Source organism: Marmota marmota, unplaced genomic scaffold (assembly GCF_001458135.2).
Source record: "Marmota marmota marmota unplaced genomic scaffold, marMar, whole genome shotgun sequence".
Lineage (NCBI taxonomy): Eukaryota > Metazoa > Chordata > Mammalia > Rodentia > Sciuridae > Marmota > Marmota marmota.
In genome coordinates, this window is record NW_026006612.1 from 98,774 (window position 1) to 126,607 (window position 27,834).

Consider the following 27,834-nt stretch of genomic DNA (forward strand, 5'->3'; position numbering starts at 1 on the left):
ATTCAGGACTTTTTAACTCCAGGTTCAATTCAACCCTGTTCCATCATTTTAGAAAACATGTACATAAGAGTTTGTCCCAAAACACATGGATCCATTCAATAAGCTTGGAATTTGTTTCCCACCTCCACTCTTATAAACTCTTTTTAGAAATTTGGAAGAATATAATTTTAAAAATTAACATGTGTGTGTGATCTAGGGTTCAGCAAATGAGTGTTCATATACTGTTAGTTCAGAGTCCCCTTTTCTTTGGCTTCTGGCAGGTGATGAGATTTCTGGTAATCAACACCTCCTGGGGCCTACAATTTCCTCGCCTTCCCTCCTGCCTGGGTTAGAGCTTCCTTTGAGGTTTACTCTGGCTTTCCAGCACAGAAGAAAGGGAGCTCCTGGCAATAGAATGAGCTAAGGAATACCCAAGTGTGATGGACCCTCTCCCACTGGTTAGCAAACACTATTTGTTTTCTCTTAAGAAATTCTTAGTCCTCCCTCTCTTGGACACACATGTGAATTTAATCCAGGCAAGCCAAGAGTTTTCAGTGGTATGGGAGCAAAGCACCTGAAGGGCCACCCACCTGAGGACTGGGAGGCTGAAAGCATAGGACAGAGGCCACCTTTCCTGACCACTTCTTCTTAAAGTAAAGTAATTTGAGGCAGGAGGAGGAAAGTGAATTTCCAATATCTAGTAAATGTCAAAAAGATGTAAGAAACCTAGCAAGGAAGATTTGAATTTATAAAACCCATACATATAAAAGACAAGAAAGAGGCATTGAAGTGACAGTTGTGTTTTGACATAGAACTTGAAATGCATTTCTTTTTTTGAATACCAGGAAACCTTAGCTCAGGATTCCAAATCTATCCTATGGTCTTTTGACAGTCACTTCCACTATGCAATTCTGCCTAGCAGTGTGCCTGAAAGAAAGGTACCAGTCACTTCCACAATTGATGCCTTACATATTGTATACTTTCATCAAGCACTTATTCTGTTTAGATGCATTTTTAATATTAGTCAATTAAAAATATCACCTCATTTTTCTTTAATCCATGAGTTTGCATGGGAACTAACTAGAAGGGTAGAATAGGTGCCCAGTGTTAATAAGAATTGACTGCACAAGGCAGTGACTTGTAAGACCTCAGAAGCTTTCTTTTTATCTCCTCTACTCTGCCTTGTGTGTCATTGGTAGCCTGACCCTGAGCGCTGAATTTCCCAGTTTTCTCCATAAGCTGATTTCTAACTGGACCTTCTAGAATATTCAGTGAGAAAATGGAGAAGTCACTGGGCTTCTTCTTTTCCTTTACAGGGCACCATCTCTTCCATGCCTCTGTCCACCATCCTGGCCCTGGGGTTAGGTAATGTCACACTCTCCCTCCCATCTAGGGTGGTTGTAGATCCCCAATGATGCTACTTTCTGGCTTGTCCTACTATCTTGTTTTGCTTTCAGCTCTTCCTTCTCCAGTGTAACCAATTCTTGGCATTAAATTGCCTCTGTTTTAAGTGCACTGCATGCTTTCAGTTTTCTTCATTAAATTATACTAATACAAGTCCCCCACTACATATTTTTAAAATCTCCACAACCACAAGTTAGAAAAAAAAAGAAGCAATTAACAGATTTTCCCTTTAAAAAATAAAATAATTAAATAAAGTAGTAAATTTTCCTAAAAGGGAAAAAGTGTGTCCCATTAGCATTTATGAGTGGAAATCACTGTTTTCTCTCTTTCTTTTCAGAGCTTTTGATTTATACATGAGTATGATCTGTCAATCAACACATTTAAAATAGTTTTATCCAAGCTGCACCTACAAATTAAAGGTTGTAAATATACATAAAGTATATTTCACTACCTGTATCCCAAATTGATTACTCATTATCCTCCGATTTACCTAAAATGCTTTGTCCTTAGCACAATTTTATTTAATTGTTTTGTGGTGCTAGAGATTGAACCCACGGTTTTGTGCATGCTAGGCAAGCACCCTAAAAAAGAGCTATATCCCCAGCCCCTTAGCATAATTTTCAGTGTCTTGGTTGAAAAAAAACTAAATTAATGCACTCAACATCATAAATAGCATGGTAAATGTTGGGAATAGACTTCAATTTGTGAAAATATTGGCCTGTTAGCTGGTATGGTGCAGGTTAGAAATGGAGTCTCAGTGACAAAATTAATGTCATTCAAATAGGTAATTAAACTAAAATATTTTAGAGAAAATTTCCACCTTTGGGTGAAGAGGAATTTCGAATACTTTGAGGCCAGTAGATTTAGCCTAACAAAGAATCCCCTAGTTAACTCCATTAACAAAGGAGGATTCTGGAAGCCTATTGTCAACTGGAAGGAGATAGTGCCTCAGCAACCTTGGAAGGTTATGCTTGTAGTACTTAAAAGTTCAAGGAACTCAACACCTGGCATATAAGAAGTGCCCACCCAATTAATGTTTAGCTATTATTAAAATAATAATGGTCTTCTCAAACATTTACAAAGCCATTGATTTGCTGACCAAAATGTGTTACAAGTCATGTAATCAATTAATGGACAAAAAATTCCATCAACAGTTCTTAGTTGATTCTGGCAACAGAGACCTCTGAAGATGGTGTTGTGTGGTAATTAATAAATGCAGTCATCCTTTATGGTTATGGATCTGAAACTTCCCCTTCTGAGAATCTGTGTTGTAATGAAGCACTGTTCTTTGTATGAGTGGACTGCTCACTAATACACTTTCCAGAGGGGAAAATGAGAATCAAAGGACTCAAGGGCAAAGAATTATGTCCTGATCTAACAAATAAAATAGGTTGCTCTGGCTCTGGGTGGGGCACTGTTCTAAGGAGTGGCAGAGTTGTCCTTGGTAGAGAAAAGACAATATTGGCAGATGGCAAACTATCCAATAGGAAACTTCACATGCATAAAACTTCTTGGAAAATTTATTTCAAAGTTCTGTTCTAAAGTTTAATAGAGGACCATAATTATTTTATTATTACTTATGGAGTTTTGAGCATTAGCATAAAATTCTTTGAATGAAGCTATGCTAGCAGGTTCTATATGTGCATCAGGGTGGCTGTGTAGTGAAATGTTCTGTTTTTCTTCTATAATTTTTGCCTTAAGTGATGGTGCCAATTACAATAAAAACCATGATCTTTTTTTTTAGCTTTTTAGCTAATATAAAGCTATGTGATTTTACTCACACACACACACACACACACACACACACACACACACACCACATACACACTCACTCACACACACACACACAAATGCACACACATGCATGAAGTTTTGCTTTGGGCTTGTGGTCAGAATGGTTTTGGCTTCTTCTCAGTGATATATTTTTTTATCATTGCAGTTAATCATACTGTATTACCTTTAAGTATTGCAAGTTCTCCCGCATTCCACATAGAAATTATCTCATCCAATGCTTTCTTTGGCCATCGGTCTCTTTCTTTAGGAATGGACAGAAGAGTTGCTGTTCCTTGGGATAGAAAAATTTATGGTTTGTTTCCTTTGTCAATAACAAAATATTGATTGGCATGTCAGGTGGCATCACTCACATGATCCCTATCAAAAAAGCCAGGATGTAGATACATCTCTGTTGTGATCACAGTAGGACTTCCAGAGTTAGCACCTCCAGGCACTATAGACAGATAACCAGTGTCAACTTCTTGGAGTTAGTATTCTTGTCAGTACTCCAAATCAGTCTGAACAGTGACATTTTCTTCCATGAGGAGATCAGTGTGCAAATGATATGAATATCGTGGGTCACCAGAAGATGGATTTTTTTTCCCCACAAAGATCTTTCTCACTTTGCACAAATAATACTGGGCTTCCTCTGGTGTATTGCAATGAATAGCAATGCAATCCCTGGTGTTACAGATCAGAGAGAAATCATCTATAATCTTGTCACTGCTGATGATGTCATAAAATCATCAGGGTAAGTCACATCAGTTTAGACACTATCATCAGTCTTAATGAGTCTTAATGAGACCTTCTTTGTTTCATCTCCTGTCAGGGCATACTCATGTCTGTACCATAGGAAATGTGAAGTCCATAGTAATAAGAGGAAGATATTCTCTCAACTTTTCAGGACCAGCAGAAGAATGAAAAGCAAATATGCCGCAGTCTGGCTGGGCACAATTCACAAGCCATTTGTCAAGCAGGAATGAATTTTATTTTTAGCATGCACCTCATGAGCTCTCCAGGAATTCCCCGGGAGCCCAAACACCACCTCCTACTCTTCCGGGGATCACTTCACCGGAATTCTTAGGTCCCCGCTCTTGAGGCAGATTGGCTGGGTCATGTGGGCGGAGCCAAAAGTGTCCCCCAATGAACAGCTCCATGGTCTGAAAGGGCGGGGAAACAGCCCAATGAGCATCACCACAGAGGAGCCAATCAGCTGGAAGTTTGCTGGGGCTGCTCCAGCTGCGGCTCTCAATACAAATACATGGTCACTTTATTCACATTTCAGTGGTTTGGAGCTGCTACTCAATTAATATATTTCTCAGAAACAAACACAAACCTGGGAAACTGAGGGAGACCTTTTCCCAAACTGAAAAAAAAAGAACCAGGAATGTAACTCAGTGAGGTAGAGTGCCCCTGAGTTCACATTTCAATCCTCAGTAGAACTAAAGAAAAACAGATGGAGAGCAAGGAAGGGATAGAGGAAAGTAGAGAGATTGGAAGAAAAGGTAAACATAAAATTTTAAAAAACGATTAGGTTTCACATAAAAGGCACAACCAGTCAGCAGAATATGAGTTACAAAACTATTGAAAATGGTCTGTTCCTAATATATCTTGTTGGATTTACAAATGCTCTTTTAATTATTTATATATGTATATGATAATATTAATACAAGAGTAATTGTCCTTTGTCTTACAGAATGACTACATTTACTAGAAACATAATTAGATCAGAATCTTCTAAGAAGCAGGTCATGGCTTCAGGGCAGAGCAGCCTCATGCACTTTTCCCATGTGCTCCATAAAAGACTAATGCTATTTCCTGTGTGCCATAATGTGATTAGATCTGAAAGGGCTGCACTATACTTGATTTCCTAATACTGTTGGATAATAGTTGTTGTTTTAATGTATTAAAGTTTTCTCTTTACTTTTAATACTCAGCTCAACTTTTCAATTTCAAAGTTGCATAATTATAGAATGTAAATCTTTCATTTCTTCTTTATTGATCCCCAGGGAGAAAAAATGAGGAGCAAGGTAAAACACACACACACACACACACACACACACACACAAACACATACACAGAGAGAAAATATTCCACTTTTATTTCTTAATTTATCAATACACTCATGGATATATTATACCAATTCAACATGGGGTATCTAAAGATCTCTCTTAGGCTACTTGTCTCAAAGTTCCTGCAGTGGCTTGCACCATGAAGTAGAAAAAAAAAATCTGTCTTTACTTCTTCCCAGGTCTTGGAAGGATCCATTTTGCTTTCAATGTCAAAGAAAGCATCATAAATTCCTGAGAATGACTTCCCTGCATACTTGTTGTGGCTGCTAGGAGCATAGATGGGATCCTTGTTAAGAAAATACTTTGGTGTTAGCTTCTCAAATGACATATAAGAAGGAAAAAGGAGCACCATACAATCTTGGATCTTATATTCCTAAATTTATACTTTGATTAATACCTTTGTCAAGCAAACTTACAAGTTCAATAGTCTCCAAAGACTAGTCTATGAAATATGTATTGATGACTTTTACTTTACCCACATAGCTCAATGTGGTTCAGAGCTAATACCAGTAGCAACAATGATAACAACAGCTGATGACCTGGTATAGACTGTGCTTGGTAGCCTACAAGAATTTACTTACAATTTTTATAATTCTTTTTATTTATTTATTTATTTTTATTTTTATTTTTTTATGTGTCAGGACCTCGTTTAATTGCTCAGAGTTTCACTAAGTTGCTGAGGTTGGCCTTGAACTTGTTATTCTCCTGCATCAGCCTCCTAAATTAGAGGGATTATAGTTGTGAACAAACATGCCTTGCCAATTTTTTAATTTTTAAAAGTGAATTCTACAAAGTTGACGTTAATATTTTACAGAGGAGGAAACTGACTATAATTAAGCTATTTGTCTCAATGTGTATGGGAAATAAGTATTAACTTTTACTAAATCACACTGCTCCTGGAATTATAACACTGCTGTAGTCATTAAAGTTTCATTTATAACCGGCCAACCAATGTTTTACTCTTCTTTAAAAAGTTATATTCTATGTTAAAATGCTTAGGTTAATGCATGAAGATCCAATAAAAATCATTTTGTGATATTTACAAGGCCTAAGAAGAAGACTGTTTCATTGAAGGGGCTAATCTAGATCATGTGCTAGCCCTGAAAGTGGATAAGTTGCAAAGTAACAAGGTAAAGAAACAAAGAGGCAAAACCATGCTATCAATACCAAAATAGTTACCTTGTTTGGATGATGCCTTTTCTCCCAACCCCTGACCCTTTGATAGTCCCTACAGGGAAAGGTGGCACCACTTCTGGCTGTTCCACAACATAACCCATTCTGCAGTACTCACAATAAGGGCAACCTGGGGGTCAGTGTGTACCTTCTCAGAAACAAACACATTTGCCAAAATGTAAGGAAAGGGGAAATATTTAATACCAAATTTAAAGAGTAAATATATAATTATTACACATGCATGTTTATGAAATTTATTTTTGTCATATGTATATAAAAAAACAAAAATAGAATAAGGGTTAAAATCATATGTAACAAAATGTATATTTGATTTTATATTTGACTGTAATTGGGGAGATTTTTGTTTTCTGGCGATGTCTTCCTGAAGCTTTAACATTTCCTAAGATATACATATTTTTTTATAATTAGAACACAATGCTAAAAAGAAATATTTTAAGGATCATATTACACATATTATATTATTTGAAAATCTAATATAGCATAATTTTATTATTTATGACATATATTTTAAAATATACTATTATCTTGCAAGAAATCAATTTTGATATTTTTCCCACAATGTACAACATTTAAAAAATTATATTAGAATGAAAAGTCATATATTTTTTTTCTTACATTCAGAATGACTTATCTGGTAACCATAAAAGATCAATGAATACTTTTTCAGAAACATCAGTTGATCATTCATAATTCTCAATAATATTATGAGTAAGAGGAAATTAATATAGGTATGGGTAGATGAAACTGCATTTATTAGCCAGCAAAAAAATCTAAAATTTCCATAATATGCAAATTAAGAACAACAGCAAGGTAATTATCATAGTTTTGATATCTTGCAAAATTCTGTTTTGCTGAGGCTTATGAACTTATTAAAAGAGTGACATGTGCCAATGGAAACGTGATAGTAATTTTTATGTAAGTGGAAATAGTAAGTGATATATCTAAGAGTATAAATGCAGGGAAGACTTTTTTCACTTTAGGAATCTTAATTATCTACTCATGGAAGTTATATCAATATTTAAATGAAATAATCTAAAAATATTTTAAGGTGACAGAAAAATTTTTCAAGTGACAACTCATGATATTTTCTTGTTATTAAAGATAAAATCTCATGAGCATAAGAGATGGTATCTTTTTGTTCTTTCTTTCTTTTTTAAAGAGAGAGAGTGAGAGAGAGAGAATTTTTTAAATATTTATTTATTTATTTTAGTTTTCAGCGGACACAACATCTTTGTTTGTATGTGGTGCTGAGGATCGAACCCAGGCCACATGCATGCCAGGCGAGCATGCTACCACTTGAGCCACATCCCCAGCCCTCTTTTTGTTCTTTCAATGGTAGTGGAAAGCCTACTGTGCATCCAACACTGTCACAGAGCTTGCATTCCAGAGGCTGGTAGTATGGTTGTTGTTGTTATAAAAAATGATTCAATATAATCAAAATTAATCTAACAGACCTGAATAATTAAACAATAATTTTTGAATTCAATATATTACTTGTGTCATAATTTAACTAACAAAGGAGAAATAATCATTATGAACAGGAATAATTGTTTTATTTATTGGCTTAAGTTGCTTTTTATTTTTTAATGTTGTTTTTAATAGTAACAGTGTCTCATAATCACTTACTGTTCTGAATGCTAACATATTATTTTTAATTTTCAGTCCAATCCTTCAGGTTGAACAGGGTAATAACTTTATTTTTTAAAATATTATTTTTGGGCTGGGGTTTGTGGCTCAAGTGCTAATGTGCTTGCCTGGCATGCGCGGGGCACTAGGTTAGATCCTCAGCACCACGTAAAAACAAAACATAAAGATGTTGTGTCCACTGAGAAACTAAAAAAAAAAATATTAAAAAATTCTCTCTCTCTCTCTCTCTCTCTCTCTCTCTCTCTCTCGCTCTCTCTCTCTCTCTTAAAAAATATAATTTTCTAATTGACTTTAATTAATTAATTAATTTTTGGTACTGGGGATTGATCCCAGAGGTGCTTAATCGCTCAGCCACATCCCCACACATTTTTTTCAACTTTTAATTTTACTTTATTTGAAATTTTACACATTTTAATTTTACTTTATTTGAAATTTGAGACAGGATCTCACTCAGTTGTTTAGAGCCTCACTAATTTACCTCATCTTCCATAGTTTTTGGGAATACAGGTGTGCACTTGTGCACCCAGCAATAGCTCCACTTTATGAATTGCATACAGAAGACACAATAGTTTATCAAGTTGCCCACATTTGCAACTGGAAAGCTGTAGAGTGAAATAGGCAGTCAGTGTTGTTCTATTGGCTGCACTATGTAGACAAAAGGAAAATAGATATAACTAAGACCCCATAATTTGGAGTTGAGCTATTTTTCAACAATTACTTATTCAGCATAATGAATTCAGTTGTTGTGATAGTATAAATAAGGCATATACTTAACCTGTTAGCAGCTCACAAAAGCAAAGAAGATAAGAATGAATGATAATTTCAATATGAAGTTACAGGTTGCTGAATCAAATTTAGAAAGCATTGGTGTAAATACAAGAGGCTATGTGGATGTACACAAATAAGTGCACACACACACACACACACACACACACACACACTTCTTTTTAATACTTCTTCCCTCTTTCTGTTCTTTCCTCTTATACACCTATGTTTATTTCTCTTTTCTCCCTCCCTTTCTGTCTCCTTCTCCATCTTCATCTGCATCTCTATCTCCCTATGTCTACTTTTCTGTCTGAATTTCTCATTTTGTAGCTTCCAATAAATGCTTTCACAAGTTCTTTTGTACAGTACCTGAGTTTAACTTGAAACAACACTGGGCTTCAAATACTCGGTTTATGACAGTTAAGAAAACTTTTCACTCTTGGAGCATTCCATTCTCTCCAGGGAGGACAAGAGGATTATAGATTTTAATGTTGATTATTATGCAACCCTGAAGGTAGTAAAGACTCAAGAACCCATATTCTCTGATGAACAAAAATACTGATGTAAGAAAAGCAGGATGAGAACTGTCCCTTTATATTTGAAAGTTTTAATTGAGAAACACAACATGCAGTTTAATTTTCTATTTGATGTTTACTGTTATTTTGTGAAACACACATGTGTTTCAGGATGCCTAAATATCATAGAAAGACACAAACTATATCTTAAGTATCATTTAGACAGAATAAGGCACATACAGAAGTTTAAGCTGAGTGCTCTCAGAAAACCTAATATAAATCACATCAGGCATTCTGTTAGAGGAAGGAGTAAACACAATTTTGTTTTGTAGAAAAAATCTACCTCATAAAAATAGAAAAAGCAATCATGAAATTTATCTGGAAAAATAAGAGACCCAGAATAGCTAAAGCAATCATTGGCAGGAAGAGTGAAGCAGGTAGCATCACTGCACCAGACCTAAAATTATACTACAGAGCAATAGTAACAAAAACAGCATGGTATTGGCATCAAAACTAGTAGACCAACAGTACAGAATAGAGGACACAGAGACTAACCCACAAAATTACAATTTTCTTATATTAGACAAAGGTGCCAAAAACATGCATTGGAGAAAAGATATCCTTTTCCACAAATGATGCTGGGAAAACTGGAAATCCATGTACAGGAAAATGAAATTAAATCCCTATCTCTTACCATGCACAAAACTCAACTCAAAATGTATCAAGGACCTAGGAATTAAACCAGAGAATCTGCATCAAATAGAAGAAAAAATAGGCCCTAATCTTCATCGTGTGGGATTAGGCCTCAAATTCCTTAATAAGACTCCTGTTGGGCAATAATTTAAACCAAGAATCAATAAATCAGATGGACTAAAACTAAAAAGTTTCTTTTCAGCAAGAGAAACAGTCTGTGAGGTGAAGAGAAAGCCTACATCCTGGGAGCAAATCTTTAACCCTCACACATCAGATAGAGCACTTATCTCTAGGGTATATAAAGAACTCAACAAGCTAAGCACCAAAAAAACACAAATAACCCAATCAATAAATGGGACAATGAACTGAACAGACCCTTCTCAGAAGAGGATATACAATCAATCAACAAATATATGAAAAAATGTTAATCATCTCTGCAATTAGAGGAATGCAAATCAAAGCTACTCTAAGATATCATCTCCCTGAAGTCAGAATGGCAGCTATTATGCATAAAAAACAACAATAAGTGTTGGCAAGAATTTGTTGAAAAAGTACACTCATATATTACTGGTGGAACTGTAAATTGGTGCAGCCAATGTGGAAAGCAGTATGAAGATTCCTTGGAAAACTGGGAATGGAACCACAATTTCACCCATCTATCCTACTTCTAAGTCTATACCTAATGGAAAACAGCATACTACAGGAACACAGCCACATCAATGTTTAAAGCAGCACAATTCACAATATCTAAACTGTGGAACCAACCTAGATGTCCTTCAGTGTTGCTTTGGGTCACTCGTCTACCTCAGTCACAGTGGGTGTGGGGGATCTAGAGGCAACACATAGACACCGAGAGCTGGTGAGATCTGGCAGGTGGCAACTTCAGTTGGCCTCCAGCAGGCTCATTTAATGCAGAAGTGATTACAATTGATATAGGGCATATCCTCCAATCATACATAAGCAAGCAGATTGTATAACATTTAGAAAACAATCATCTTATTGTTAGTCTATAAACAAGTCAGGATGGCGCCTGGCATTTTGCCAGAGGGAGTGGTTTGTGAAGTAACGCCAGTGAGCCATTAAGTGTGGTGATTCCTTATTGGTTGACTGCTGTATCGAGTTTATGTTAATTAAGATAAGCTGTGTGGAATATATAAATACCTCTGTTGTCCTACAATAAACAGCTCCCACTCCTGCTGTATCAATCTACACAAGTTGCTCATCACCCCCCCCCCCCATTATTTTGCTGCAGCCGGACTGCGGCATCTTGTAATCAAAGTAACCACACTTTGAGGAAGCTCTAAATATTGCTATGCAGTGAAAGGCAGACTGGTAGGATCACGGTCCCTATGAAAAGGTGACCATATGAGTTGGGGGAATTATGCCCTGAGGCCCCTGTCTCTTGGTTCCCTGGCAATGCTGACCTCAATCGCTGAGGATGTGGTTTCTCAGGCTGCTTGCTAGAACATAGAGCCCCATCCTGCAGGTGTTCCTGTCAGGCCTGTATGAGTGTAGGTTTCTCAAGCACTCTGAGCTGCTTGTAGCTGATAGCTGCAAACCAAGAGTTACTCTTACATTTCAGTAGATGAATGGATAAAAAATACGTGGCACATATACACAATGGAATATTACTCAGCAATAAAAGAGAATAAAATCATGGCATTTGCAGGTAAATGGATGCAGTTGGAGAAGATAATGCTAAGTAAAGTTAGCTAATTCCAAAAAGACAAATGGTGAGTGTTTTCTCTGACATAAGGTGACTGACTCATAGTGGGGTAGGAAGGGAGAGCATGGGAGGAATAGAGGAACTCTAGATAGGGCAGAGGGGTGAGAGGGGAAGAGAGGGAGCAGGGGGTTAGCAATGATAGTGGAATGTGATGGACATCATTATCCAAAGTACATGTATAAAGACATGAATTGGTGTGAACACACTTTATATACAAAGAGAGATATGAAAAATTGTGCTCTATATGGGTAATAATAATTGTAATGCATTTCATTGCCATGTATTTAAAAAATAATATCAATTTGAAAAAGGTAGAAAATCTAAAGGTAGAATAAATGGTGTTTGGGATCTCCATAAAAAAAGGCATTTCTTGTTTTTTTTTTTCATGCATAAAATACTTAGAGAAAAATATAAAGGATAAAGAAACTTCCTCCATAGTAATGTCAATATAATATAATTATTACACTAATTGCTTTATTCCCCTTACATTATTTTTTGGTAAAACATAAAGTTTTTTAATTTCTTAATTTTTTTTTGGTTTAACTAATGTGCTATTATATTTGTATATATGGTATTTATAATAATCCATTTTAGTGTTTATAAAATGTCAAATTGGTAGTTATCTTTCCATAATTTTCCCCTATTGGGCATTTATGTTGTTTTAATTATTTGACATTATACTTTATAATTCATATCTTTCTCTATGTAGTTTCTTTTTATTCAAACTTGAGATTACATTCTTAAGAAAAAACATGAAATGAAAAGGCCAAGTCAAACATAAAAACTCAGTTCTGGCTGTTGAAACTTGCATAGTATATTCTTTAGCCTATTCAAAGAGGTTAAAATAATTCATAATGCTATGAGATTTTTTTTTTCTTTCTACAAACCATAACAATGGGCACAACTAAAACCTGCATCATTGCTAGTATGATACAAAAATCACTAGCTTTATTTGTATTGTTGAATTACTAGTGAATGGAAATATTTGACCATATGTTCATGTGATTTTTGGTTTGAACAATTTGTCTGATTATTAATGTGTCCTAAATAATTCTTTTGGATTTTCTTTTTTGTTTCAAAAATATGTTATATGTGTTACTCTCTTTCCATGTTTGCTGAAGAAGTTTTCAACTCTTTCTCTTTCAGTGTCAATTTTCATATTCCGAGTCATCTTAATGTTCCCAAATCTGCTTTCATTATCTTTTCTCCTTTACTTCTAAAGTGGGCATCCCTCAATCAGCTGGCAACATGAAGGCACTAGCATATCTGAGCAGCACAGTTCACTAAGCAATATCAGAGACAGGTCTTTTGGTGATAAGAAACCCTTATCAGAATGCTGGAGAGCAGAGACAAAAGACAGTAAAAACTTCCCAAAGATATTTTGGTAATCAAGATGTCAATTTGCTTTTTTTGTTAATGATATCCATTATATACATAAATGAATGTAGAGCACACTTGCTTTTATCTAAATCTTCAAGTCTCTTGCTGAACTTAGAAGCAATTTCTGTAAAATCCTTCACTTCAGAAAACAGAACATCTGAAATAGAAGTTGGAATCATCAGAATCTTTACAAATAGAATTTCTAATGTTGTTCTTCCATAGGTAAAGAAATGAGAATATAGATGTTCATCTTCTTTTGTGTCTTACAAGGTATGTGAGCAACCATGACATGGGAAGTACATGTGCACAACTAAACAGAATATTTGATTATGCAGAACAAAAATAAAGAATAAATGACCTAAGGGAGGTCATTGCATTTTAGAAATTACTAGAACAATATAAATAATGACATTGGATAGGGGACATGCAAAATACCGAATTTTATGCTGTATATTTTCATTTTAATATTGATACATTCTTGGCTTTATTTTATATTGTAGATTTCATCAGCATACTTTAAAAAAAAACAACTACAGCATAATATTCACAGTCAAAAGGAAGAACTATGTAACTGGCCAATTAAAACATCATCCCTTCTTGAAACTGGGACATGATGAGATGATATTTAAATGTTGGATGAAAAAAATTTTCTACCAACTCATATGTTTTATAGATGCTCTGATACAGTGGACAGTGCTCAATTTGTGTGTTTTCTACAAAAGAACCACAAATCTCCCATAGCTTATAATAAAATACATAGCACTGTATTTACTGTTGATAATAGTCAGAATGTTTGATTACTAATAAATAAAAGGAAGTACTTAAACACCTCAATATACTAATTTATTTGGGTCTACCATCACAGTAATTAAACTCACTATAGGTTTCTAACACATAAAATAAATGTATAGGTGGTATAGACAATATTATAAAACATTCTTTTGGAGTCATCTTACCTACTTGCCTTTAACAATAGGGGAGATGTGAAAATGTTTTAAGAAACCAAACTAAAGTCAAATGTTGCTTTTGATAAAAATAATTTAAGATTACAGATCTATTAGAGGCAATAAATAAAGCTGACAGTATTATATAGAGAAGTATGCAGAATTTTTAAACACTGACATTCTATGGATAAACAATTCTCTGATGAACAGTGTAAGAACAAGTGGAGAGTCCAAGCGATGAAGGGTTCAGAAGTAAACACAGAATCTCACTAAGGAGATGGAAGGATGGTCAGACCAGTATAAAGAAAATTAACAGCATAAGAAAAACCCATGAAGGAATTACTTTTCATCTATGCACAGTGGTGGACTTCTGTAATCTCAGCAACTGGAAGTCTGAGATAATGGGATTAGAATTTCATGGCCAGCCTGGATGACTTAGGGAGATCCTGTCTCAATTTTAAAAATTATATAAAATGAGGCTGGGGATGCAGTTCAGTGGTAAAGTCCCCTGTGTTTTATCCGTCAGCAAAAAAAGAAAAAAATAATAAAAATGTTGATTTATGGCTTTTGATAATTTCCCAAGGTGCTTGAATTTTTGTTATTGATCATTTGTTGTTTATCATTTATGAAAATGGAGGTAGATAATAAAAATAAAGAAAAGTTGAAACACTTTTCACCTGATAAATAGATACCAGATGGGACAATTACAGAACTCAGATAAGAAATTACTGTTTTTAGTTATGCAGTTTTATAAAGTACTTGAGATTTTATAAACAATATATGTATGTTACTTTGCGAAAAATGAAAATACAAGTTTATCATAGTAGCAGAAACAACAATAGGAATGGAAAATGACTTTTGTATATTCATTGTGTATTACGCCACTTTTTAAAGAGTTATCATTTATTTAAGATTTGGATCTATAAGAGATAAAAATAGATTATTTATGTAGATATTTATATGGATTAACTTTAAATGAAAATGAGTGTCAAAGACATTATGCTATGTGCAGATAGGTGAATTCCACTTTTAGGTATGTGTACAAAACACCAATTTAAATATATGGAAATATATGGAAGATGTCTAGAATAGAGGAAGGGAAACAGGGGGAGGGAGGAAGGCAGGGAAATAGGAAGTCTTGGGGGCTGAAATGGAACAAATTATATTCTATGCTCTATGACTACATCAAAATGTTAAAGAGACAATTACTACATGATTTAAATGACTTAATGGATGCATTACCACCAAATAAAAGAGAAAATGTACTTAATAGAACACAAGTAAGTTTGCAGTCAGGTGTACTGAGGCCAGGTGGCAGTGAACAAGGGTTCAGGACATAAGATACAGGAGCCACCCCATTTAGGACCAGCACTGCCAAGCCCTGTGACATCTTTTTTGTGCCTTCATATTCTTCACCTCCTCTAGTGCTTGAGCCCCTTTTTGAAATAAAAAATATTTGTTTGGTTAAAATAGATGTATAAATAATCTTGAAGAAATTGATGAAAAAGAATTACCCAAATCTTTAATATTTTGTGCTCTGTCTGAAGCAATTTTGAGTCTTTGGAAGAACACCTCAAAGTCATTACCAGATCCCAATTTATAACTCCATTTAGGGAAAAAATACAAAATTATTTTAGAGTAAAATTTTATCAAGTTCTGATTAAAGTATCCTATTATGATAGTCTTAGATATGCAGAAAAGAATGAGAGGAACATTAATTGGATCACAAAACATACAGTTTTATGGCTATTCTATGGGTTACTATTTTATGACTCCCTTTTTAAAAAGATTCCTGAAATTGGAAAGTATTTTCTTTCAGATTAGTTCATTTAACATCTATATTTTTGTATGTGATATAGTGAAAATAAGTAACTATTTTTTAGGTAACTCAGAAGTAAATTGTGCTCTTATTACTTTAAAGTATCCATATTGTTGACTTCAACAATTTTTTATACAATATAAGCATACCAGTGAATAAGCATAATTGTCAATGAAAATATTAAACATTATTTACTTACAACTTAGTAACACATTTTGTAGGAAAAAATAATCTGTTGATACACGGTATGTAGAACTACAGATAAATATTTAAGAAAAAGATGTTGAGGAAGATAAGGTTTGTTTTTTCCTGACTTTCCATGACAGATGTTAGTAAAGATTTATCAGAAATGATGTCAGATTGCTCTGAACTTCTACTGAAGCAGTGCTTCCTTCACTCCATAGAAGAGTCTTCCCTGGCCTGGGGAGGGGAGTCATACTTGTAATCCCATCAACTCAATAGGCTGAGACAAGAGGATCACAAGTGTGAGGCCAACTTCAGCAATTTAGGGAAAGATTTTTACAAAATACAAATAAAAAAGGACTGGGGATATAGCTCAGGGTTATCCATACTGAGTTCAATCCCCAGTACCACAAAAGAAGAAAAAACTTCATGGAACTACTGAACTACTCTAGCATTCTAAAAACAAAGTGGATCTTAAAAGAACAGGCCTACAAAAATCACAGAATTGTTTTCTTTATACTCCTATTCTAACCCCTTCTAAATTGCCTTCTTTCCTTTTTTTTTTTTTCCTCTTTTTCTTTCTTTTTTTTTTTCTTTTTCTTTTCTTTTCTTTTTTTTTTTTTTGGTACTGGGGATTATACCCAGGGGCAGTTTACCAATTAGCTACATCCCCACACCTTTTTTTAATAGGGTCTTACTAATTTATGAGTGCTCCTACAAATTGCCAATACTGTACTTGAAATCATCCTGTCTGAGCCTTGAGTCACTGGGATTATAGGTGTGAGCCACTTGCACCAGATAATTTTTATTTTATTTCTTAATAGAATTACAATAATGCAAATTTACTTATGGGGGTTTTCCAAATACCTTTGGAAATGGAAGTTTTCCAAATTTCTTTGGAAATGGACTAGTGATGTGGGAAGAAGATGATATCTAAGTGCATGAGTGTAAGGGAAAACATGAGTGAAGAAATGATCTTTCTCTAAGATTGATTTGAAGAAGCTGGGAGCAGTGATTGATGCCTGCAATTGCAGCTGCTAAGGAGGCAGAAGCAGGAGAACTGCAAGCTCAAAGTCAGCGGTAAACAACTTTGCAAGACTAAAAGGGCATGTGAGGTCTAGGGATGTAGCTCAGTGGTAGAATCTGGCCCACCATGGTAGAGGCCCTGGGTTTTGTTCCCAGAATTATAAAGATAAACAAATAAAGTAAAAAAAAGGAAAAGAAATGGCATTGCCATTGAACGTTTAACTTAGTTATTTTGTTTAAATATTGGACATTATTATTATTATTATTATTATTATTAACATTATTAAAAGAAAATCAAAGGAGACATAGAGACAAGATGCAGAGGCAGGAAAGGGAAAGAAAGAGTGGCTGTCTCTACAAGCAGCTGTGTTTATTTATATCAAAAGTTACATAGATCATCAGTACAATAACTACATTATGGTATAACATTCCTTTAATCCCAAGTGCTAGACAACTGAGATCAAATCCATTCTAATTAAAACACAGAGCCCTTTTCTACAAGGACAACAGCATAGAAACTAGATATTGTGCCTGTGTAGTTATCTTACCAGCTTCAAAGATAAACTGTTTTGCTTCAGATTGGCTTTAATTCTTTCCTGTCCTTTGTAGAGTGATGCAGTTATTGATGTATTTTTTTATTTTAATCTAAGAATATCTTTGATCCCACTCTACACTGGAAATTTCTCCAGGCCTCACATTTTAGATCACATTTCCCAAGGCCACCAGCAAAGGCAGTAATTTAGTTTGGCTCTGCCTGACCCATCTGAAGAATACATGGGGAAAAGGTCTAGAATTCCTAGCTCAGGGAACTTTGTGGGCAACTTAATTTATAATTTATATTATAGTTATATATTTTTTAAATATCTTTATTTTATTTGGTGTTAACGATTGAACCCAGTGCCTCACACATGTGAGGCATGTGCTCAACTACTAAGCTACAACCCCAGCCCCTATTTTTTTGACACACTTTAAATTGCTCAGGCTGGCCTTCAACTTGACATCCTCCTGCCTTCATCTTCTGAGTGGCTGAATTACTGGTGTACACCACTGTGATAGTTCCAATTTACTTATTATTACAAAAAGTAAAGAAAAATGGAAAAATGTGAAATAGTTTCTTTACTTACTGAATTTGAGAAATAGTGTTTTAAAAAAGAGTAAATCATATTCCCAAACTTGATTGTTTAATTTGGGTACCTCCCTTTTCTGGCATATTTCACCAATATTCTGTTGTGCTAATGTAAGGGTTTTAGAAGGAACAAGAATTCTTACCTGATCTTTTAGTCTTTCAATGTACATATATGTGTGTATACAATTCATGGTCTGGTAAATTTTTACAACATTGCTTTTTAGAAATGATTTTGGATTCTAAAAGTACAGCTGCACTCAGGGGACCCATGATTTGTAAATCTAAGGGCTTTCTAGCAATAAATGAAATTTTCTAACACCATCCTCTCTTCAGTAAAGTAAAAAAGTTGATATTTATTAAGAAAATCTGAGCAGGCATTGAGGCAAATGCCTGTAATCCCAGCCACTCATGATGCTGAAGCAGGAGAACCATAAGTTTGAAGCCAGCTTCTGCAATTTAGTGAGGACCTAAGAAATTTAGCTATATCCCATCTTAAAATTTAGAAATAAGAAAATACATAAATAAAAAATCCTGGGGATGTAGTTCAGTGGTAAGGCACACGTGGATTCAAAGAAAAAAAAGTATATATATATAGAGAGAGATTACTATATACTTTCCCAAAGTACTTATAAAGGTGCTGTAGGGTTGTTGAGGGTGTTGAGAATTAAATGATTTAATTTTGTTAGTTACTGTGCTTTTTTGTTTGTTTATTGTTGGTTTTGGTGTTTTACAAAATCCTGATAACTCATGTCTGGTTCTTGTGTAAATGCAGGTTAAAAAATGCAGGTAAAATCTAAATGTGTTTCTGCATTGCTTGGGAGAAAACAATGAATGGTTCACTTAAAGTTTTCAACGCTTTTAAAGTTAACTTTTCATTTTGTCTGGAGAAATAAAGACCACTTTTCCCTGAGAAAATCTACCTAAGATCCTTCCAAGATGGGTCTGAAAACTGATTACAGCTTGAGAGAAAAGTTTCAGGTTTGTTTCACTTTCCTTTGAACACTTCACTGGTATTACTGCCACCACAAGAATGGGAGAATAATATTGGATTTTTATGTGGCAATGTTCTTGTCCAACCTTTACCTGTATTATTATTATTACTATTTTTCCCCCTGCTAAATCTTACAACCAGAAACCCTGAAATCAAGATTGTTTAGAAGTCGTGGATGGTTGGATGGTAGGATGGTAAAAGCCAACAATGGACAATAATTTGGTTTGGCAACTTCATTTTTTCAAGTCCTATGCATATTTCCAAACAGAACAGGGTCCTAATTTGGCACTGCTTCTTAAAGAATTTTCTTCCACAGTTCTAACTATGAAGAGCAGTCCAGAAGCGATACTCTCCTGCAGGGAACTCTTCTGGGACTCCCACCAGAAGCTTACTGCCCATTGGCTCCACTGGGCCCTCAGAGCGATGACTGGGGAACCATCTCAGCTTTTTTGATGAAGTGCACCAAATCTCTGGTCCATCCGAAGGACACGATTTCTGCCCATGATCTGTGCACACCATCCTTCTTTCGCTACTTTGTGTGTTTGCAAATTCTGATGCCTTTCCCAAATTAGATGGAATATCTTTTTATGTATTTGAAAATTTTTTCATATCCTTTGCCCATTTTAATTAACTTTTTGCTTTGTATGAACTCTTTAAATGTTAAAGAATCTCAACCTGTAATACGCTGTATTGTTTTCTAGTTTTTGATTATATAAAGAAATTATTTTTATATATATAAAAATGGTAAATGTATTGATAATAAAAAGACTTTCTGAACTGTCATGGTGGAACACACCTGTAATCTCAGTGGCTGGTTTGGCTGAAGCTTGAGGATTTTGAGGTCAAAGCCAACACCAGGAACATCAATTCACTAAGCAACTCAGGGACTGTCTCTAAATAAAATATAAAGAAGGGCTGGGAATTTGACTCAGTGTTCAAGTGCCACTGAGTTCAGTCCTTGGACCACCCCTTCCCCAAAACAAACAAATAAACAAACAAATAAAAAAGAAATAAAGAAAAGAAACAAAAACGCTTTCTGGACCCTCCATTATCCTGAATATTCTGGCTGGTGCCTAACTTTATATCCTTCTTTATTTCACTCTTGTGTCAGGCTCACTCCAGACTCAATGGTTTTCATTAGGCATTAAAAGTTATACTTTCTCCCACTTAATTATCCCTGCCAAACACTCTAATCATGTTTTATCTCTAAGGTCAGATTTGTCTTTCTTACAGTCATCTGAGTACACTTTTTCATCACTAATGGCCACAGTGACTAGTATTTTCCTTCATAACATTCAACCTTATTGAAAGTAAGTGATTACTCTTATACCTATCTCTTCAATGCCTTGCTCTAGAAGTACAAGTTTGCTTTCATGACAACAGTAAGCTTTCCATAGAGTAGTAACTTGCTTTCTTTCTGGTATTTTCTTGAGGCTAGCACATATTGTTAATAAATAAGGAATGAAAGAATGCATCCATATTCATGAGTCACTGAATAAAATACATACTAACCAACAAAAAATCTTCAATTTCAGTGAAAGCAGCCCACACTGAACTATATAAATCTCCAATACGTATGGATATAGTCATGTAATTTCAGGGGGTGATACATTTTTTTGAATAAACACAGCATTTATGTATATATTTTTAAATTTATTTTTCACCCTGTGAATTGAACCCAAGTGCACTTAACCAAAGAGTTACATCCCCAGAATTTTAATTTTTTTTTTTCTTTTGAGACAGGGTCTTCTAAATTACATAGGGCATGGTTAAATTGCTGAGGCTGGCATGGAATGTGAGATCCTCCTGCTCAACTCCCATAGTATCTGAATTATAGTCACCAGTGGCTGTCATGCCTAAACATTAACATTTTTTTAAATTTTTTCAAATTGATATTTAAAAAATAATTGACAGTGGAATGCATCACAATTCTTGTTACACATATCCAGCACAAATTTTCATATCTCTGGTTGTATATAAATGTACATGTACTTTGGATAATGATATCCATCACATTTCAACATTCTTGCTGAAGCCTTGCCTTTTCCCTTCCCCTTCCCTTCCTCAGTTCTACCCTATCTAGAGTTCATCTATTCTTCCCTTGCCCTTCCTCCCTACCCCACTAATAATTAGCCTCCTTATATCAGAGAAAACTTCAGCATTTGATTTTTGTGGATTGGCTATCTTCACTTAACATTATTTTCATTATTTTCCACTTACCTGAAAATGCTATGAGTTTATTCTCTTTTATTGTGAGTAATAATCCATTGTGTATATACACCACATTTTTTATCCATTCATCTACTGAAGGGCATCTAGGTTGGTTTCACAGTTTAGCTATTGTGAATTGGGCTGCTATAAACATTGATGAGGCTGTGGCTCTGTAATATGCTGTTTTTAAGTCCTTTGAGTATACACCGAGGAGAGAAATGGCTGGGTCAAATGGTGGTTCCATTCCCAGTTTTCCAAGGAATCTCCATACTGCTTTCCACATTGGCTGCACCAATTTGCCCTCCCACCAGCAATGTATGAGTGTACCTTTTTCCCCACATCCTCGCCATCACTTATTGTTTGTCTTTGTAATATCTGCCATATTGACTGGAGTGAGATGAAATCTTAGAGTAGTTTTGATTTGCATTTCTATAATTGCTAAAGATGATGAACAATTTTTTTTCATATATTTGTTGATTAATTGTATATCCTCTTCTGAGAAGTGTCTGTTCAGTTCCTTGGCCCATTTGATGACTGGGTTATTTGGGGGTTTTTTGGTACTTAGTTTTTTGAGTTCTTTACATACCCTAGAGATTAGTAATCTATCTTTTTTTTGTTAAAGAAATATTTTATTTTCTTATTATTTTAAACATCCAATTAATCATTTTTTTTCTATTTGGCAAAATAAAACAAAATGAATTCAATGACCATCATTAATATGTAAATATTTTGATGCTACTTTTTATTTTTTTAATTGATTTTATTATTTTTATAAATACACGACAACAGTGGAATGCATTACTACACATATAGAGCCCAATTTTTGTATCTCTGTATATAAAGTATATTCACTTCAATTTATGCCATTATAATGTACATTTTTGCATTACAATTCTTAATATACATATATATCACAATTTTTTATATCTCTTTATATGAGTTATGTTGACACCCAATTCAAGTCATCATACATGTATTTTGTATAATTATGACCATCACATTCTACCATCCTTGCTCATCCCCTTACCCATCCCTTTCCCTCCCACCCTTCTTTCCTATCTAGAATTAATCTAATACTACCGTGTTCTCCTTCTCTACCCCACTATGAGTCACCCCCTTATATCAGAGAAAACATTTGGCATTTGGTTTTTTGGGGATTGGCTCACTTCTATTAGCATTATGTTTTCCAATGCCATCTATTTACCTTCAAATGCCATGATTTTTTTAATGCTGAATAATATTCCCTCGTGTATAAATGCCACATTTTTTATCCATTCATCCACTGAATGACATCTAGATTGGCTTCACAGTTTAAATATTGTGAATTGTGCTGCAATAAACATTGATGGGGTCCGTACATTCTATCATATCATAATGGAATGAAATTAGAAATCAACAACAAAATAAAGAATAAAAATTTCTGCATCACATGGAGACTGAACAATATGCTACTGAATGAACAATGAGTTACAGAACATATCAAGGAGGAGATTAAAAAATTCTTAGAGGTAAATGAGAACACAGACATAACATATCAAAATCTCTGGGACACTATGAAAGAGGGACTAAGAGGAAAATTCATTGCATGGAGTTCATTCCTTAAAAGAAGAAAAAGTCAACTAATAAAAGACCTCACACTACATCTCAAAGCCCAAGAAAAAGAAAAACAAATCAGCAGCAAAAGCAGTAAAAGCCAAGAAATAATTAAAATCAGAGCTTAAATCAATGAAATTGAAACAAAAGAAACAATTGAAAAAAATGACAAAAGAAAAAAAGTTGGTTCTTTGAAAAAAATAAATAAAATTGTCAGACCCTTAGCCATGCTAATGAAGAGAAAGAGAGAGAGAACTCAAATTACTATCATACGTGATGAAAAAGGCAATATAACAACAGACATTACAGAAATACAGAAGATAATTAGAAATTATTTTGAAACCTTATACTCCAATAAAATAGAAGATAGTGAAGGCATCGATATATTCCTTAAGTTACATGATCTGCCCAGATTTAGTCAGAAAGATATACACAATTTAAACAGACTAATATCAAATGAGGAAATAGAAGAAGCATCAAAAGACTACCAACCAAGAAACGTCCAGGACCAGACAGATATATAGCCAAGTTTTACAAGACCTTTAAAGAAGAACTAATGCCAATACTCTTCATTCTGTTATAGGAAATAGAAAAAGATGAAGTACGTCCATATTCATTCTATGAGGCCAATATCACCCTGATTTCAAAACCAAAGACATTTCAAAGAAAGAAAACTTTAGTACAATATCTCTAATGTACATAGAGGCAAAAATCCTCAATATAATTCTGGCAAATTGAATACAAAAACATCAAAAAGATTGTGCACTTTGATCAAGTGGGATTCATCCCAGGGATGCAAGGTTGGTAAAACATACAGAAATCAATAAATGTAATGCATCATAACAATAGAATTAAAGATAACAATCATATGATCATCTCCATAGATGCAGGAAAAAGAATTTGATAAAATGCTTTTATGTTCAAAACTTTAAAAAAAAACTAGGGATAACAGGAACATATCTCAACATTGTAAAGGCTATCTATGCTAAGCCTCAGACCAACATCATTATAAATGGAGAAAAACTGAAGGCATTCCCTCTAAAATCTGGAACAAGTAGGGATGCACTCTCTCACCCCTTCTATTTAACATCGTTCTTGAAACACTGGCCAGAGCAATTAGACAGATGAAAGAAATTAAAGGAATAACTATATGTAAAGAAGAATGTAATGTAGCACTATTTGTTGATGATATGATTCTATACCTAGAACACACACACACACACACACACACACACACACACTCACACACAAATAAAACTCCACCAGGAAACTTCTAGAACTAGTAAATGAATTCAGCAATGTGACAGGATATAAAATCAACACCCATAAATCAAATGCATTTCTGTATATCACTGACAAATCCTCTGAGAAGGAAATGAGGGAAACTACCCCATTCACAATATCCTCAAGAAAAATAAGATACTCGGGAGTCAACTTAACAAAAGAGGTGAAGGATCTATACAATAAAAACTACAGAACCCTAAAGAGAGAAATCAAAGAAGACCTTAGAAGATGAAAAGAACTACCTTGCTCATGGATAGTCAGAATAAATATTATCAAAATGACCATATTACCAAAAGCACTATACAGGTTTAATGCAATTCTGATGAAAATCCCAATGGAATTCCTCTTGGAAATAGAAAAAGCAATCATGAAATTCATCTGGAAAAATAAGAGACCCAGAATGGCTAAAACATTTCTAAGCAGGAAGAGTGCAGCAGGTGGTATTGCTATACCAGAACTTAAACTATACTGAAGAGCAATAGGAACAAAATCAGCATTGTACTGGCATCAAAACAGGCTGGTAGGCCAATGGTACAGAATACAGGACACAGAGAGTAATCCATAAAATTACAACTATCATATTTTAGACAAAGGTACCAAAAACATGCACTGGAGAAAATATAGCATCTTCAACAAATGATGCTGGGAAAATTAGAAATCCATATGCAACAAAATGAAATTGAATCCCTATCTCTCACCATGCACAAGAGTTAACTCAAAATGGATCAAAGATCTAGGAATTAACCAGAGACTCTGTATCGAATAGAAGAAAAAGTATCCCTGAATCTTCATCATGTGGGATTAGGCCCCAACTTCCTTAAGAACTCCTATAGCACAAGAATTAAAACCAAGAATCAATAAATGAGATGGATTCACACTATGTTTTTTCTCAGCAAAAGAAATAATCTGTGAGGTGAACCGGGAGCCTACATCCTGGGAGAAAATTTTTCCCCCCTCACACATCAGATAGAGCACTAAACTCTAGGGTATATAAAGAACTTAAGAAGCAAAGCACCAAAAAAAAAAAAAAAACAATACATGGGCCAAGGACTTGAACAGACACTTCTCAGAAGAGGATATACAATCAATCAACAAATATATGAAAAAATTTCATCATCTCTAGCAATCAGAGAAATACAAATCAAAACTACTCTATAATATCACCTCACTCCAGTCAGAATGCCAGCTATTATGAAGAGAAACAAAAATAAGTGTTGTTGAGGATGTGAGGGAAAAGATACACTCTTACATTGCTGGTGGGACTGCAAATTGGTGCAGCCAATGTGGAAAGCAGTATGGAGATTCCTTGGAAATCTGGAAAAGGAACCACCATTTGACCCAGCCATTCCTCTCCTTGGTGTATACTCAAAGGACTTAAAAACAGCATACTAGAGGGACACAGCCACATTAATGTTTATAGCAGCCCAATTCAGAATAGCTAAACTGTGGAGCCAACCTAGATGTCCTTCAGTGGATGAATGGATTAAAAAATGTTGCATATATACACAATGGAATATTACTCAGCACTTAAAAAAAAGATCATGGCATTTGCAGGTAAATGGATGGCGTTAGAAAAGATTATGGTAAGTGAATTTAGCAAATCCCCCCAAAACAAATGCTGAATGTTTTCTCTAATATAAGTGGGGTGACTCAAAGTGGGGTACAGAGGGAGAGCACGGGAGGAAGATTATTCCTAGATGGGAAAGAGGGGTGGGAAGAAAAGGGAGGGAGAAGGGGAATAGCAAGGATAGTGGAAGGTGATGGTCATCACTATACTATATGAAATACATGTATGAAGATTTGAATTCCGTGTAAACATACCTTATATACAAAAAGAGATATGATAAATCGAGGTATATATGTGTACTAAGAATTGTAATGCCAAAAAAGAGAGAGTACATGTATAGTGGCATAATTTGGCATGAACCTACTTCATATACAGTGTTATGAAAAATTATGCTGTAAATCGTAATAATGAGTGTAATGCATTCCACTACTGTCATGTATGTAAAAAATAGATTTTAAAAAAATAAAATATATCCAATTCATGTTGAAAGTATTCAAAAACTCCTGATACTTTTTCTTAAATTTCTTTATCTGACATAGGTAGCTCCTTTCCAAGCTCAGTAAATAGAGAGCCTTGAAAGAAAAGGTATTGCAGCCTTCAACCTGTGACCTCTAGTTGCAAAATATATAATAAAAAATGCCCTTGTGGGGGCAGTTTTTTTATTTTCTCTTTTGATTTTTTTACTGGTCTCTGAATTCAGGGTCTTAAATTCTTCTATGAAAGAATTTTTTACCACTGAGATACATTTCCAGCCTTTTTCATTATATATTGAGTCAGGGTCCCCCTACATTGCCCATGCTGATCTGAAACTTGCAACCCTCCTCCATCAGCCTCCCAAGTAGCATGAATCACCACTGCAGTTCATTCACTGGTCTTTATTTTCTCACAGAACTGGGAGTGTTTATTTTCATTCACTATAATTATATTCCCAGTTCTTAGAATATTGTCTGCAGTTAACACACACACACACACACACACACACACACACCACAAATATTCCTCAGTAAACATTTTGGAGGTAGGAATAAAAAATCTAAACCAGAAAAATAGGCAGGTGTAGTGGCACATGCTTGTACTCCTAGTTATTTAGGATGCTGAGGCAGAAGAATTACAAATTCAAGGTCAATTTGACAAATTTAGCATGGCCCTAAACAATTTAACAACCCACTGTCTCAAAATAATAAATATATAAATAAGGGTGGGGAATGTAGCTCATTGTTAAAGAACTCCTGCATTCAACTCTCAGTACCATAAATTAAAATATAATAAGAAAGGAAAAATAGAAGAAAGAAAGAAAAGAAAGATGTAAAAATAAATCAGAGATTTCAAAATTTAAACAACAGTAGAAGAAAAAAACAAATTATTAAAATTGTGAAGTTGTTGCTGTAGAGCAAGGCTTATTTAATGAAATAATTATTTCAGTTAAAATGTCTCTTTGCAAAACCGAAGTCATGTGAACTTTCTTGCATCTGCCTCCAAACCTCATCAATTTTTTTTACTCTACTTCATAAACCTAATCAGTATGATTTTATAAGTCCTTCCCACCATTTTCAGAAGAGGTAACCAACAGGGGCTATGGTCTTAGGTGAATCCCAAGTATTTAAGGAGGGCAATTGTCTGCAGAATGCCTTTACCTCTTAGGTACCTCTAAGGAGCAAACTGAATTCTCAGCTGCTGAGCTTTGGACACCTGAGAGTTACTGCTCATGGTAATGCTGGCAAATTTTCCAAAACTTACACCCCAGGGGTTTCCCATAGCTAACTCTGGTGACTTGGGAATTTAGAGTAAATACTTTCAAGCTGTATTCTCTCCTAAAAATTCTTTAAATTTACTTTTCAACCTACTTGTGTTTTTGTCCAAGTAGAAACCTACTTATTTTTTCTTGGTTAATATATATATATATATATATATATATATATATATATATATATATATATATATA

General features: G+C 34.6%; 1 pseudogene; it reads right to left on the minus strand.

Annotated features, from left to right (window-relative positions):
• Positions 1-5,327: 5,327 nt before the first annotated feature.
• LOC107133559 overlaps positions 5,328-27,834 on the minus strand; it is a 28,997-nt pseudogene continuing 6,490 nt past the window's right edge.